This window comes from Camarhynchus parvulus, chromosome 1 (genome assembly GCF_901933205.1).
Source record: "Camarhynchus parvulus chromosome 1, STF_HiC, whole genome shotgun sequence".
In the NCBI taxonomy this organism is placed as follows: Eukaryota; Metazoa; Chordata; class Aves; order Passeriformes; family Thraupidae; genus Camarhynchus; species Camarhynchus parvulus.
Window position 1 is genome coordinate 89,061,723 of NC_044571.1, and position 16,513 is coordinate 89,078,235.

Here is a 16,513-nt window from a genome sequence, read left to right on the forward strand (position 1 = left end):
TGCAAATACAAATACTCAGGCATTTTTATTCAAAAGACAGTTTTGTAATTTTGCTTTGAAACAATTTTTTGTATTGATTTTATTTTATTCCTAACCATCTGCTTGTGCTGGTTTTATCAAAAGTAGTCTAATGTGATGTATCACCAGGATTCTTTAGAGGCTGTTTCATAGAATCTTGGAATGGCTCGGGTTGGAAGGGGCAAGTAAAGATCATCTAGTTCCAAACCCCCTGCTGTGGGCAGGGGCACCTTCTGCTGGATCAGGTTGCTCAAAGCCTCTAACCTGGCCTTAGACATTTCCAGGGATTGGGCATACTCAGCTTCTCTGGGCAGCTCACCCCCACAGTAAAGACTTTCTTTCTAATATCTAATTTAAAGCTACTCTCTTTCACTTTGAATCCATCTCCCCTTGTCCTGTCTCTACATGCCCTTGTAAAAAGTCCCTGTCCAGCTTGCTTGTAATTTCAATGCACAGAATTAGTATCTCTTGGGAATTAGATACTCCTCATCACTAAAAATAAACATACAGAGGAAAGTTTAACTTTGCAGAAGTTTGATGGAGCTCAAACATACTATTAAATGGATTTTGCAAGATAATACATTTGGGACTCAAATTTAGGAGTAAGTCAAACTGAGACTTACGTTCTGAGGATAAAAAGAAATACAAATTCTTAGAGCCTTTAATTTTTCTATGCTGATCATGAGTCATAAATTTATTTTCTGGAATTTGATGATTGGACTTTGGGGTTTTTTTTTAGTAAATAAGGTTCCAAGTGCATATTCAGATACTCTTGTAATATTTCTAGGATTTTTACAGTGCAACAATATCATGGCTTAGGATAGTAGTCTCCATTTTAGTAGTTCTGCTAAAACCACATCTGCTGCTCACTTCCCCTGTGCCTGCCTCCTGCACAACAGATCACTGGTTGAGATAAGAACAATTTGCTGGAAACAACAGTGAGATAAGAAAATGAAGAGTAACTGCTAGAATATTAATAACAAAAGGTATAAGACAAAGAAATGGTTTACATAGAAGAGAAGACCTGTTCTTTCCAGCCAGTTTCTTCTCCTTGACCAGAAATTATGCCCTTTTCCTGAGAGGAGACATTTTCCCTGCCTCTGGCAATGACCTGAGATGGTATTGAACAACATTAGAGTCTGGCCATGCCCCCTCCCAGCTGCTCTAAAAAATTAATGCTGTCCTAGCTGAAACTAGGACAAACAGCATTTGGAAACCTAATACTGATATTGTGGATAGCATAATTCTCTATTTCATTTCACAAACTTGGATGGAATGTTGAGAAAATGTCTCGGTTGTATCCCTGTATCACTCTTAGGTGCATCTACTTGCAAAAATTTAAGAAGTTACAGTAAAGGAGCACATGGTCTGAAACACTGGACAGATGGGATGGAGTAGCTGGGGCTTAGGCAGGAATTTCTTTCTCCCTTGCAGAGGTTGTGTTCTGCTGTGCATGAGTGAGTCAAGTAGGGATGATGCCTTCACACACAACATCCCAGTTCACTAGAGGACTCGTGTCCAAGCCCCCTACACTGTTACTGGCTTGAGTCCCATGGTTGGTGTTACAGGCAGGCAAGGCTTTTATGTTCCACTCAGAAGGTAATTTCAAAGAGCATTGTATTTGGCTTGTTATATACCTTTGTACTGGAAAGACTGAGGCAATGGAAAGAGTATCAAAGCATAGCTTTTCTTTTTCCAGCTTCTGGGAAAGCTGCCGTTTTCATCTTTGCTGTGACCTTTAGTTTGATGCATCTTATCTTGTACAAAGTACTTTCTGCAGATAAGTTTCTGAGAATTATTTCGGAACACTTTATTTGCCTAGATACAAGTAACTTCACTCTGACCTTTCTAGTGTTGCTTTCCTTTTTTTTTTCTTCCTTTCTTCCTTTCAACAATTTTTTCTCTGCTCAGACTTTTTTGGTTCAATTCTAGTTAGTTTTTTGTTAATCTGTGCAGTATTCCAACTAAGTCACGAGTCACATGAGTAAGGTGTGAAATAGATAAAATAAATCAGCATAAATACATACCTAAATACTCTGCTGAAGAACTATGGGATATAGCTGCAATATAGCATCTTTCTAGTGATGGGTTTATTTTTTATTTCTGTACCCTTTATTCTAGTGGTGAGTACCTTTATTCAAAGTAGTACTAACATCAGTGGTGATGGGAACTTAGCAGTCAGACCAATTAATGCTATTACTACCAGTTGATTCTTCATTTTAGACAAAATATATAGTATTTTGAAGAATATATAGTATTTTGAAGAATTGATTTAGGTCAAGTTTTCTCAGCAGTTATATTTTTTCTTTGCCTTTTAGTTTATAAAGAAAAAAATTTACACTATTTGAATAGAAGAAAAATTGTACCCTTCTAGAAGTATTGCTGTTTTGTTTAATTTTGTTCCAACAAGCTGATGGGTAAACTTGAATATTTAAAGGAAATTCCTGTTGCAAAATTGTGGGAGAAAAGGAAAGTATAATTTTCTGTGGCTTTGGTGTAGCCCCATAGGGCTGTAAACTGGATCCATCTCTACTTGCAAACAAAACCTTGTGGAATGTTCTTGGTACCTTGTACCTTAATACTTGTTAAAGTATTTTGATTCTTTCTCAGAGCTGTTTGCACTAGGAGCCTAGGCACACCCTAATTTTGTAGGGTTTAACCAAAGGTACATTGGCCCCCCAGCCCTCTTTGCATATCCAGGGTTCATGAATGGTGATGAGCTAGCTTTTCTAAAGGTCTTTCAGGCCTTTTGGGGATCAGCAGTTGTTACAGAGTTTTTCTGTGCCTCAGAATGTTTCTGTCTTAGCCTCCACAGATCTTAGGCATGTTGCTGTGTCTTGTTTGGTTTGCCTCGGTTAAATGTTTGCTCAAATGTGGTCTGTGCTCTTCTTGGGTTAGGAGAAGGGGGAGTGGTGTGTGTGATATGCTGTAAGTTTGTCAACATCCTTCTGATGTGAGGGTGCGGGGTCCAGTGAGTCATTTCTGCTGGGGTTTGATTTATCAGAGTGCAGACCTTCTGATCTCAGTATAAATAGCATGTTCTGCAGTTTCACTGCTGGGAGTGATGTGCTGGGGACAGTGCCCTGAGATGTGCAGACCATCTTTTCCACTTGTTCGTCTGCTGGAGCTTACAAAGACGTGCACTTTCATTCAAACCAGTCACTGTTTCTCTTACAAATGCCTGAACAGCTGTAACCAGTGAAGTAACCTACCAGTCAATTAGTAATAATCATTTCATCAAGACCGATGTGACCATTGCTTCCAGGTTCTTAACAAGTTATAGAGATGAGTCAAATCATTATGCCAGTGTGGCATTAATCTATAGGTGTGTCTTTGAAGTGATTACAATTTAATTAATATAAATTTTCATTTGCATTTAATGCACTTGACATAGCCCTTGAGGAAGGGTGACAGATTACTTCTTTCTTTTACTGCCTGCCTCAATGAAGCAGCAGCAGCCAGGGTCTGAAGCCACAGCAGGCAGGACTGAGCAGGGACTACTGCTTCATCCCATAATTTCTTTCCACTTGAATGCTGTAAACCCCAATTCTAAGAACTGCTGGGTGAATGGCTTAGTGATCATTGCTAAATCCCTGTCCTTTCCAATGCAAATGCTTTGTAATACAGTTGGACACTTAATGCTGTGTAGCAGCAAGGGGGTTCATTATACCCAGGAGGAGGAAAATGATAGCTAAATATTTGGGGTTAAGCTTATAATGTGCAGGTATTATTGCAGCATGGGGGTCATGACAGACATCTTTTGAATGGGTTCAGCTCAGTATTTGTCAGCTCACTGGGGCATTTGCTAGAAGGCAGAGCTATAATGCCTACAGGAATGTTGACAGATTCCATTTTTACATATGGGCTAAGGTGATGGTCCAGTAGGAACAAGTTATTTACAATACTTCTGCTTTGGGGTTTCAGTTTCTGTAAGACTGAAAGGAAAATAGCTGTCAGGAAGGACTTTCTAATCTCTCACATTAACCTTCAGTTGACTTTGTTAGCTTGGGTTTACACATGGTGAGTAGTTGGATTGGTGTAAGCATCAGAACTTTGAATTTAGATTATTTTCAAAAGCAGAGTAACAGTGCTTTCTAGAGAAGCTTCCTAGGCAGATATAACAGAAAGTTGATTAAAAAGCTGGGATTTCAAACTTATGAAAACTGACTGGTACTGAAGAAAGTGATTTCTTAAAAAATTAAAATATGTTGAAAAAATTTAGTTTGCATTTGCAAACATGTTAGATGAGAATACCAACTAGAAAGGCAATAACAAAAGAAAAGCCAAATCTGCATGTTATTGCAAAGTCAGGGCACACACGTCATGTTGGCACATTTCTGTAAATTGAACATTCTTCCTTTTTGCTTTCCAACACTGAAAATAAACTACTTAATTTCTTTCAGTTCCAACATCTCTTGCAAGTAATAATGTTATTGAAGGGGAACTCTAATTACTCTTAACTTCAAATCTGATTTCCTGCATCTGGACTACCTATGGAGTTACCTGGATTGGTTACTAAGAGAGTTGTCAGTTTAACTAAAGTTGGGGTTTAGGCCAAATATGGCTTCCATATGCAAGAAAATAAGCAGAAATGTCATACTGTGTTAATCTTATATGTTTATTTCACCTTAGTGATATGTGGGCACATTGACAGGTTGCTGTGAAGTAAGCTAGCGTGTGAATTTAGAGTGCATGAACTGAGCATTGTTATTAGGAATGTAGCAGCAGACACCAAATTTGTCACCACCAAATGCTGATGTGATGAACATTCAGGCTGCAGTCTGTTCTCTGCTGCTTTATTCATGTCTCCTTACAGAAAACAAGCCCCTTACTCAGACTTGCAAGTAGCCCAGTGTGGGACACTGTCATCATCTTTATAAGGACTCACTGACAGTGTGATATTGATCACAGGTGATCAGAGTATTAAATGCACTAAATCTAAATGGTGTCTTCCATGTCAAAGTGATAGCTATCCTTTAAAGACAATAAGAAGATTCACACAGGTTATTTAGCCTGTTACAATACCTTAGCCCCCTCTGGTGATGTTCTCACTTTCTTGCAGCTTCCTGTACCTGTTACTGCAGAGTAGGTAGAGGCACAGCCTGGGGTGGCTGAATGGGAGAAGTTTACATCCTCTATTTCCCAGTTGGTTCTGCTGTAGGCTGCCCTTCAAATAAACTTAAGCAAGTGTCTTTATGGATGTGCCTATGGCATTTTCTTCAGGTAGTCTTTCATTTTTAACAATAACTGCTTAAATTAAACCAAGCAATTTTAATTTTTAAATGCTACTTGGAGGCGGCATCTGTAGATTTAATTTATTTGTGTTAGATTTACCCTTCTTTTAAAATGGCGCAATTTTCAAACATTGGAAAAAACCATTAAATTACTGTCATTAAGTCAGTGGAAATACTGGGTGAATATTCCAGGTTTTTTATGCCTGTCTGTACAGCTGGTTTGAGGCTAATGCCCTTGGGCTGAGCAAAGTAATTAAGCAAAAGGCTTCATTTAAACTCTTGCAGGTAATAGACAAACCATGAGCAATGCATCCTATCTGTTTTCATTTGTGATACGATATGGTATCAAATACACAGCACCATCTGTCTATATTTATTTTTCAGAATTTAAAGGAACAGTGAAAACAAATTGGATGTTAATGTATATAACATGGTTAAAGATGATAAGGAAATCACTGTATTTAGCAGACTCCAAGACCTGGGGATTCCTGCTTCCCAGGACTTGAAGGCCAGCCAGGTCCAAGTGTCTCCATCCTTGTCTGATGGATGTGACTGCTGAAGTTCCCATTTGCAGTCAGGACATATTCCAGAGATGCATTAAGAGGACACTGATGCAGCTGCCCACACAGAGAGCCACCAACAGCCCTGCCTTGGCAGCGCCCCCGTGTAGTCCTGCCACAACTCACCTGCAACACACCCACAGGTAGCCAGGTTTCAATCCTCCTCCTTATGTTCACTGTCAAATAGATGCATGGGCTTGCACCCTTCACAAATATCCTCATGGTCATGGACCCTTCAAATATTAGCAGAGGCTCTCAGTCCAATACCTGTGCTTGCACCCTGGACCTTGCAGCCATCAGCACAGAGCTTGGGTCTTTTCATATGCAGGTCTCCTGCTGTCCAGCTGGGAGTTTGCTAATGAACTACACATGCACTCAGGATTAAATTCACTGGGAAAAACAAACACACAGAGGTGTTTTCTGTTGCTGGCAAGTAAACCTAGGGCCCTGGGACCCACCATCACCCTCTGAGCTCTGCCACCCAGCTCTCCCAGCCCCTATGATCTGCAGACCCTTTTTGATGAAGAAGGTGCTGTCACACTGCGCATCCCCTTGTGAGAATGCAAACATTGAGAAAAATCAGCATGTCAGCTGAAGGGTATTGCCCTGTCAGTGTGAGCTCTATCTGATCCATAGGGAGAGTGACTCTCTAAAATGCAAACTTTTAAGGGTGCTACAGAGATAGAAATCCAGATCCTGATTTATTTATCAGTTATCGGGCCTTTCATTTTTAAAATTAAGCAGAAGCCCTTTCAGTCTTTACACCTGCCTCTGGGAGATGAAAACCCTTGCAGATGGCAAGGTGAAGTGAGTAATACTGAAGAATGAAGTAGTCTTTGAAAAGATTAAAGAAATACCACAGATAAATATTTCAGATAAAAATGTAATTGTAGCATAAATTAATAGGTTGATAGTGTAGTTAGAGATAGTGCAAAGATGCTAGTTGTGGAAAACACGTTTTTTCCAGCTGAAGCTGCTCATAATCTCCTTTAACTGTGAAGATATTATACATTCTCTCTTGTACCCTTACCTATTTACTACATACCTTGCTTAGCACAAGGAGTATCTTAAATTATGTCTATTAATACCTGTACCTTCTCTAAAGAAACTAGCAATGCCATGAGTCAGGAAAAATAAAATTGTGAAATGTAAGGTCAAGTTCTGGCAAAACATCCATAACCTAAAAGGAAGCGAAGGGAATTGGGTCAAGTCAACCTTGTATATTCCAAAGTATTTTCCAAAACTCATCAGATAACTACTTTCTATTTGGACTTGTGAATAAAAATTTCTAATACTTTAACTTGCAGATGATTATTTTTCCCCTTCAGCTTGAGGAAAAGATTTTCTCTCTCTTAAATAGAAATAGTACAGGAGTAAAATAATTGCATATTGTAAAAGTACATGTAGAGTAGTTCCCAACCTGACTGCATTTTTGCACATTTATTTGATTTAGCAAGTAAATTTCTTTTTTAATTTGTGTTTGGAACATAATTTATAGAACTGGAGATATGTGATCTTTTGGATAGTTTGGACATTTGTGTAAGCATTTATTTATGGAGTTTTTGCTGTTTGAAATCTGCTTTCTGTTTATTACATTATGAACAAATAAAATTACTGCAGTATTTCGAGACTTCCAGTAGTAGGCATGCGGTTGCATATTAGGAGGTGGGGGTGATTCTTTGCAGTTTAATTTCTTTTGCTATCTTGGCAGGTGTCCTTAATTTTACTCTCCAATTTATTTTGTGTTGTTCTGTCCTTTGGAACATGCATGTGTTTTGAATAGAAGATAATCTGTGTAATCTCTGCCGGAGAATTCCCCTTGCACTTTTGCTTTACAACCTTGTACAAATGTAATTAGCTGTGTTTCAGGAAAAAGCTGCATTCAGATTTGTTTATTCATTAGAAGCCAAGAGCAAGATAATCTGTTAAAACTTTATTTTAATGAAATACAACAGAACTGTGCATTACAGGGAATATGCTTTTATAAGACTACAAGGTTAAGATGCTCTGCTGGTCTGCTGAGCAAGATGCTGGAAAAGGTGAACAAATAAAAGCTTTGTTTAGCGTGTTAAAGATTCTAGTGTTATTGGAAGGTTAAACATGTATATGAATTATGCATTTGAAAAGGAGTGTCTATAAATAATTCCTAAAGAGAGGATTTGGATATGGTATAACTTTGGGTTATGAGAATGCTTGCATACATTGCTAGGCAAAGAGATTAATATTTCATTTTGCTGTACCACCAAGCTATACTTTTAGAGCATAATCTCGGTGGGGAGTGCATCAATATCTAGAATTTGTGATTTGTCCCACAGCAGCTTTTACATTTGTCTTTCTCATCTCTGTCATTTACTGTGAATTCAGTAAGTTCATCTGTATTAATGAAGTCTGGCATGTTTAGGGTACTGCCTGATATTTTTGAGAGCTTACACTAATGGCTTTGAAGACATTAACTTGAAATCATTGGGGAGTATAAAGTTATCCTTTGACACCTCTGTGAGTTTTCAGAGTTTGTTTTCCTGTGGAATCTCATTATTTCTGTGATAATTTTATGCCTAAAACTGCATTTTTGAACCATTCTTGACTTACCAGTTTCTTACGAAAGGGAAGGCTATCAAAGTCCACTTAAAAACTTGTTACAGCCTTATTAAACTTTCTTGGTTTTATTTTATTCCTTCTCTGTAACTTGTTGGAGGCTGTGCACTTAAGTGTTTCTATTGATGCTCTCTAGATGATTGGTAAATCCAGATGACACATCTATTGTCATATCTGACATCTGTTTCTTTTTATTATGTCTTCAGTATGTGAGACTTCATATTCTGAGTTCTATGTGGAGATGGAACTGCTGTTGGTCACGTGAGAAACATTTCCAGTTTGGTGACATTGAGAAGAGAGGGTCTCTAGTTCTGTTCTGTGAACATTGAGTGTATCTTACTAATGGCTTCTTTTAATCCTGAAGTTTCACTGGGAGTTGGACTGTCCTTGTAGCAGCAACCTAAAATACTGTCTTGACTTGAAGATCTGTGTGATATGGTCCCATATGACATATATAGTCAAGTAAGAGAGGGGTGGTGATGAATGCAGTCCATGTATGGTGTGGTAGCTCAGTCTCAGTCACAGAGCATGGACTGAACAAGTCTTAAAATCATCACAATTTCCCAGCACCTACAGAGTGATCAAAATGTCAGGCGGCTGCATGCGCCATTTCAAGCATCTGTCATGAGAAGAAAAAGAGCTACATAGACTGAAGTTTAGGAGAAAGAAACAGAGTAGCCTGGACTTATATTGCAGGTGGTATAATCCAAAAGTACATCAAAAACAGTGAGTGTCTTTCCGTGCTCCTCAGAATCACTTTTGACTGTCAGCTTCCCATGTGGGACATATAAATAAATATATATATATATATGTAAATATATAAACTGCCATGTACTTGATACAGCTTGAAGGGTGAAGTTTTTGACAGTGGTTTTGCCAGCTGATTTGGTGCAGATGTGTTGTATTGCACTAAAATGGATTATTGAATGTTGGACTAGATTTAATCTAATAAAGGTTTCCCTCTCCCATGTTCTGGTTTATAATCTTCAAGAGGAGAATCAAGATCTTCAAGGAAGATTAAGGTGAATAAACTAAAGGATGTAACAACCTTAAGAACTTGTCAATCCCTCTATATATGAACTCTTATTCAAAAGGGACTCTTTGGGTTTTGGGTGCTTACTTGCAGCAAGTGGTGTTATCCCTTTTAGCTCTTTCACAGCCACCTTGTCAAGTAAAAAAAGTCATCAGAGACAAGCATGCAGGTGACTTCCCACCAATCCACTGCAAATCAGAGGCTTTGTTAAAGCTGCCCACACAGTTGAGATTTACAGTGACTCCAAACTTGGCTGAGAGGCAGCTGTGCTTCATTTGGGTGGCTCTGTGGGTGAGTGTAATAACCTTGAAAAGACAGCTTCAGGTGATAAAAGGCTTCTGAGTAAACTTCTCAGTAAACACACCGACATAAGGATTTAATGTGTTTCTAATTTTAGCATGTGGACTTGATTTTTTTAGTTGATTGGTGTTTAATTCTTGAATGTGTCTTCTGAGAGATGACCTACATCTTTCCAGAATTATACATAATAGCTGGAATGTTTTGATGTTTCGGGAAAGTTTGAATACCAAAACCAAAACAAAACATTTGTTCCAGCTGTGAATTCCTGAGAGTGAAAGTACAGTCTGTTGTAGGATACCAAATTAGGATATTCCTTTGACATTACAGAATTGTAAATTACATTCAGTCTGAAGAAATGTTTTGATTCTAAGAACATTAGTTACCTAAGTATGTGTACTAGTTCGCTTGTTATACTTGCTGGTCTGTTTCAAAGTATTTCTATTGTCTTTGGACCCACTTGAATTGTGCAAGTTTAACTGTTTTTAATCTGTAGTTTGATACTCCCTACAGATCTAGGAAGTAATTTTGCTTAATTTTATTATATGAGAAACTGGTAGGATTTATAATTAAGATTGCTTAATACTTTCCATTAAGAGATTGTGTTTTCAGTTTCTTGTAGCTGCCAGACTTTTAGTTCTTCCAACTGGAATATTCTGTCTGCCTCAAGCTGTTCTCTTGGGGTTTCTTTAAACAACTTTGACAAAAATGCTTTAGTCATCTCTAAATGCAACTAGAAATGGAACATGATTCTACTCAGATTAAAGTTTGTTTTTTCAAAGAGTACAGTTAAGGAACTCAAGAACCATCCATATTTTTCCAAGTCTTGTTAAAATATTCATATCTAGGTTCTCCATCTGGAGTATTTAGAGTACAGCTGCTCCATTCTCGAGAGCCGTGAGTGCTGAGCAGGCGTGCTCACGCACCCCCAGGTCGGGAGGAGCTGGGCGAGGTGTTTCATGTTGCTGGATTCTGCTGTGGCACCAGACTGTAGAATGGGAAGCAGTGTCTCTTCAGCTACCTCCCAACTGATAAATACTTAGCTTAAATTCTCCAAAAGTGGTTCTGTTATATGAGACCCTGAATGTTTTCAGAAAAATTCTCATGCTGGTAATGTGTTCCTTACTGATACATAGTTTATATTTGACTTAAAATTGAACCTCCACCTCCTTTTACCAGGGCTGCCTTTGCTGCAGTTAATTTACAATTGTTTGCACTTTTAAGCCAACCACTATGGCTTATGACATCCTTAGGTTGAATTTCTGCTGTGAATTGCAGCAGCTGCAATTTCCAGGGCCTCAGCTTTCTGTATTAAAGGATTACAAGGGGAGCTTGCACCTATTTAGAGCAGCTGAGGAGCAGTAAGACCAACTACATTAAGTAAAGATTGAACTGAAATTTAATCAGAGCCAGCCTAAAGACAAACAGAAAAACAATTCTTTGGAAGTTTTCTGCACAGAGAAAAAGGGCTCCTGCAGTGTAAGGCTAGTTGGTGCAGGCCAGAACAACTAATGGTGATGGGGCACGTGGGTTTCTTAATGAAAGTCAGTATTAGCTTAATCACTTTGCTACCCCCTCCTGGTCATTTAACTTCTCCACTCCTGAACTCCTTCTCTGACTCCTTCTCTATATTACAATAGCACCTTGTCAATTTGTGACCCTCGAGGTAGATCAGCCTCCCTTTTTATTGCTTTTTTTTTTTGTTGTTGTTGCAAAGTAATTCTGTGCTACTGCTCTTGGTTGAAATTAATCAGTGGTTTGTTTATCTTGGCATTTCCAGTCTAGTGAGAATAGCACAGGTTTTAGTGAGTTTTGCTTTATTTTAAAGTCCAAAGTGACAATTACAGTTCCGAGATTTCAGTTTACAAATAGCCAAATTAGTAATTTTTTGCTTGGTTGTAATCTGTCTTTAGTTTAAAATATTGAATCAGTGTTGTAGTTACAATTTGTGAATTAAAAATACTGTGGGCAGAGTTGATCCTCATCTCCACCTGTTTGTGCTTCTGCACTGCTCCAATGTTATCTCGCTGTCCTGCTTTCCAGCAGGGCAGCCTGTGCATGCTAAACATACCTCTGCTCAGTATTATATTTCATCTTTTTATTCTGTGTGCAGTAAGCCATGCAGAAACTTTCTGCCTAGGGCGGATGTGCCCTGGGGTCAGGGAGGGGCAGTGGCTCGCTCCCCTCTGCTCCTGGCCAGCAGGAAGCCTCACCCTCAGGTGTTGGGACTGCAGCATCAGTTCTGGCATGAGGTGCTGCCTTTAATACAATGCCTGGCTTCTTTATTTATTCTTGCTCCTTGCCAAGAAATGACAATTGAACAATTAAGGCACAGAGAGGGTTTACCAAATCATGAACTGTTTTTAATTTGCCTCATTAAGCTGCTGTTAACTACTTAAAGCCATCTGCTTAAAAATAATTTGCACATCTTAAGTTTGCTCTAGAGAGCAGGTAGACCTTCATTAGAACAGGCTTCATTATTAATGTTATCTTTAGGGGGCTGTCAGTTGTTCTGGGAAACATGCTATTGCTCATTGAACCAAACTTTCCCTGTAAACAAAAGGAAGTGGCACATGTTGGTAACTTGCAGTCTGTGGCCATAACCGTATTCCTGGGAACCACTGCCATTCATGTGGAAACTGGCTTGCTGTGGAGGAAGTTATTTACAGATATTAGGTAGGTCTGGGTATGACAAATGAGGACGAGCTATGGGAATGCACAGTATCCCTGGTATCTACAACCGTCCTCAAAAATTAGTGCTGAAGAGAAAGAGCAGACAGACCCATCTCAATGCCTCACCTGTTACTGAGGAGGGGGAGCCTTGTTGCCTATGCCTATGAAGAGCTGTTTGCAGTAAAAAGCTGTTTATTTGTCTCCCCAGATTTGTAAAGAAACAGTTTCACTTACAGAGAACAAATCACCCGAGCTCTGCAGACCCTCCCTCCTCTCTGGGGCTGAGGTCCAGCGGCATTTCAGCAAGACTGTGTGCGCCCTGTCTGACCTCCTGCCTGTGCAGTGGTTTAGTGCTGTCCTGCTTCTTGTCTGGGAGACTGTGTCAGCAGTGAGCTCATGGGTTGCTGATACCAATAAGATCATTTGGAATGAAACTATCTTTGGAATATTAGATAATGGTGGTGTGAGGTTTTAAAAGAAGGTCCCCATCTCAGTCTGTGGGAAAGAGGTAGATCTGGTTTTTGGCATTTTAGCTGAGACACAATATGTTACTAAGCACAGATATTTTATCAATTCCTTAAAAACTCATTAAAGTATTATGCTGAGATTGATTGGTTTGTTGTTCATTGAGGGTTTTTTGTTTACAGTTGAGTGCTGTTTATTAAGAAGAAAAATGCCGATATTTAACAGGATGAAGATCCTTTGTAGTAGCTGAGCAAAAATGTTGCGATGAACTTGAAATATCATTGTCTTTCTATTAAGGTTTTATTTGTCTCTTTTTGGGAAGAAGAATCCTTACAAACAGACTAACTGCACAGGTTTGCACACAATATGCTTTCAAGTGTGACCAGAAAAATACAGGGTTTCTTGTAATTGCTTTTGGTTGCAAAAGTTGAAGGTATTCTTTCCAATTGCAGTAACTGTGTCTTTTAGTTTGAAAAGAATTCCAAAGCAATTCTTGACTGGAATCCTTTTATGTTTGCCCAGTCATCTGGGCCTACATTTGAAAAAATGCAGAATGAAGAAATTACCCAAATTTGTCTTGATTTGAAGGAATGAGTGTTCTAAAAATATATACATTGAACAGAACATGTGGCTTCAGCCACATTTGTTGTGCTATCAAGAACTTCTGTTCTTTTTGGTATATTTGTCTTAATCTGGAATGAATTCTACTCCAGGATTTCACTGTAAAACAGCTGATCAAAAACAGCTCAAAATAAAAACCTTTACATGACAAAGAGCTAATTAAATGATTCTTTAGATCAAATTTGTGAAAGAACGAATCAGTTTTAAATTTTCAAAATGCTTGTACTTAATGCTTATCTTCTCAGTTGTTTACTGAGGAGTACGCAGTGTCAAGATGCTAGTGTAAGCTCAGTTATTCAAATCACAATTTATTCCTTTTTAGTACTCTGGATTGACACTTAAGGTTAGGGCCAGTGTGAAAAACGTCAGTAAATTTTATGTGGAAAACATTTGGAAAACATTTTTATGAGCAAAACATTCTGATTTGATCTGACTTAAATCTTTGAAGCCATCTGAGCTATAGCTCAAAGAGCAGCAGAAAGTGATAACCACTATGGACCTTCTGATAAGTTTGGATAGGGAGGTTTGCTTTTAGAAGAGAATGATATGCCATGACCCAGTTCTACAGTCTTCACCAGTTATATATTTGCTAAGGAGTCTTGGAAAATATTTCTTTAGCATTTCTGCTCTAGGTGAGACCAAATTGTCAAAGACCCACAATCTGTCACAAACCATGTTTTAAGTAATTTCTACTTATAGTTCTTACAAAATGCAGAAAATTCTGCTCTAGCAGACACTGGCAGAAAAGCTGAAGAAGACCTTGCCAGAGTGCAGTTAATGCAGCTGCAGAAGCTGGAAAACTCACTGTGTTTAAACCTCAGTTCAGCTGCTGCATTGGCCTCCTTTTCACTTCCATCCCCTTTTGGCTATTTTTGTGGATGGGGAGGGGACAGGACATAAAGACAGCTGCATCTTGATGTGGCCAGCTCCCCTGCAATACCATCATATGTTCCCACCAGAAATATTTCATATGTCCTTCTCCTGCTGCTGAAGAGAAGGAACAGGATCCGTTTGCCTTTTTTGACAGGTCTTTCCTCTGGTCCAGCTGTGAAAGGCATCAGCTGGGGAGTGGAGTAGCCCACTGCTGAATGAGAGAGGAGCCTTGAAAACTCTGGGCTGGTCAGATCTGGAGTGAGGTATGCATTAAAGGAGCAAGGAAAATGCTGCTGCTGGGAATTGGAAGGCCCTTGAAAGGCCTTCGTTTCTTACTACTTACCATGTGCTTGTCTGCTTCTGAATGGGAGGAGGATCTGAATCCAAGAGGCTTGAGCAGCCCTGTTCTCAGCAGGAAGAAGGTGCAAAAAAGGCTGTCTAGGGGATGGCTCTGAGTTCTGTGTCCCCCAATGCTTCTGGTGCCTGTGTTCCCTATACTCTTGGCTAAGATCAGAAGCAATGTGAAGGAGAAGAGCTGCTGACAGAAGAGAAGGACAGTTCTCAAATGACTGCCTGGAGAAGTAGTCATGAAATGGGACATGTTGCTGATAATTGACTTCTGAAAGACACCTGGAATGTGGATTTCTCTGTTTAGGAAATGAACATTTTCTGATCATCTTCCTGCTCTTTCCTGTCCCAATCCCAGCTGGAGCTACTACAAGAACACTGCTGAGGGTTCAACAGCCTGTCCTTGTTGGGACCTGAGTGCATCTGTCAAGGAAATCTGGCTGAGGATCATCCCTTACTCAAATGACAGAGCTCATCTGGGGACAAGGCAGGAGCTTAACAGAAGTAGTTTTAAACTGTCTCTTGTGAAGTCAGTCCCTGAGCAGTGCTGGCATGAATTGTAGCTTTGAAGTCTTGGGATAGGTTGTGGGGTTTTTTTATTTTTTTCCTGAAAACTACAGACCCTTGTTTCTTGTGTCTGCTTAAGAATGTAATTGTAAATCGAAGGAGTAATTTCTAGCCCTTGCGTTTGTGTAAGAAAGTGACTCATGACCTGAATGTCCTCTTATAGCTCAGAGTGAGAAAGCTTATGAAAACTCATAATCACTGAGTAACTGGGTGTGAAAAGGCAGGCAGGGAGAGTCTGAGGTATAAGAGAAGGGCATGAAGGAATTTGCTTCAAATTCACCACTTGAAACGAAATGGGAAAGCTACAGGATCTCTACTTGCTCCTTCCTTTGTTTAGAAATCCATTTTTAAGTAGCAGAGGAGCCAAGAGGCAGCTAGAAGAGTTAGGATAGCAGCATCTACCAGCTCTAACCTCCTACTCACATCTTCAGAGACAAGCAGACATGCTGTGGTAGGGTGGTGCTTGGAGGAAAAAAGAACAGAAGGAGAGCTCAACCTCTCTTTTGCACCTTTATCCCAGAAAAACTGTGAATAATACCACTTTTTGAGGTATTTTGTAAAAGGAAGTGCCATATCTTTTCTTCACCCAGTGAAAGGGTACTTGCATGACTCAACCAGCCATGTTTAGGGCAGTGAATTTCTAGCATTGTGACAGTGTTGGTGTTAAACATTTCCCTTGCCTAGCTTCAGGAGTCTAAGACTGTTCTGATGCTACTGCTTTGAGGGCTGTAACATTAGGAAAGAGAAGGTTATGTGTATTCTGCTTGGAGTCACGTATTAAATCTCACAGAGTGCTGCTTTTTGAATGAAGGTGTACTGAGTGAGTGCTTACCCTGGCTGGAGCAGGAGCTGCAAAGCTGCCAGACCATCAGTAGGCTTTTTGTGGGGAAGTATGATAGTTCAGCCAAAGAGAAATGTAGATAGTTCTCAAGTGGTCTATCAGCACAGAATAGCAGTGACACTATTTGTGAAAGGCAACCTCTGCAAGGGAAAAAATAAAATTAAAAAAAAGGGGACAAAAAAGAAATCTGTGTGTTAGGAGGTTCAGTGTATGTGCTGGTGGATTCTAATAGTGAAACACTCTTGCCCTGTGGCACATGGCACAGCTCTGTGTAGCTGCTCAGGCACAGTGGAACAGAGCAGGGCTTGTGTTGTACGCTGCAAAGGCACCTTGCTTCCCTTTGGACAAAAATAATTTCAATAAGAACATTTAGTTTAAGGAATTCATT

General features: G+C 39.4%; 1 protein-coding gene across 1 annotated transcript in view; it reads left to right on the forward strand.

Moving 5' to 3' along the window:
* The window catches only part of MAN1A2 (mannosidase alpha class 1A member 2), a 133,931-nt gene that overhangs the window by 89,570 nt on the left and 27,848 nt on the right, over positions 1 to 16,513 (forward strand). The gene's annotated exons all lie outside the window — the stretch shown is intronic.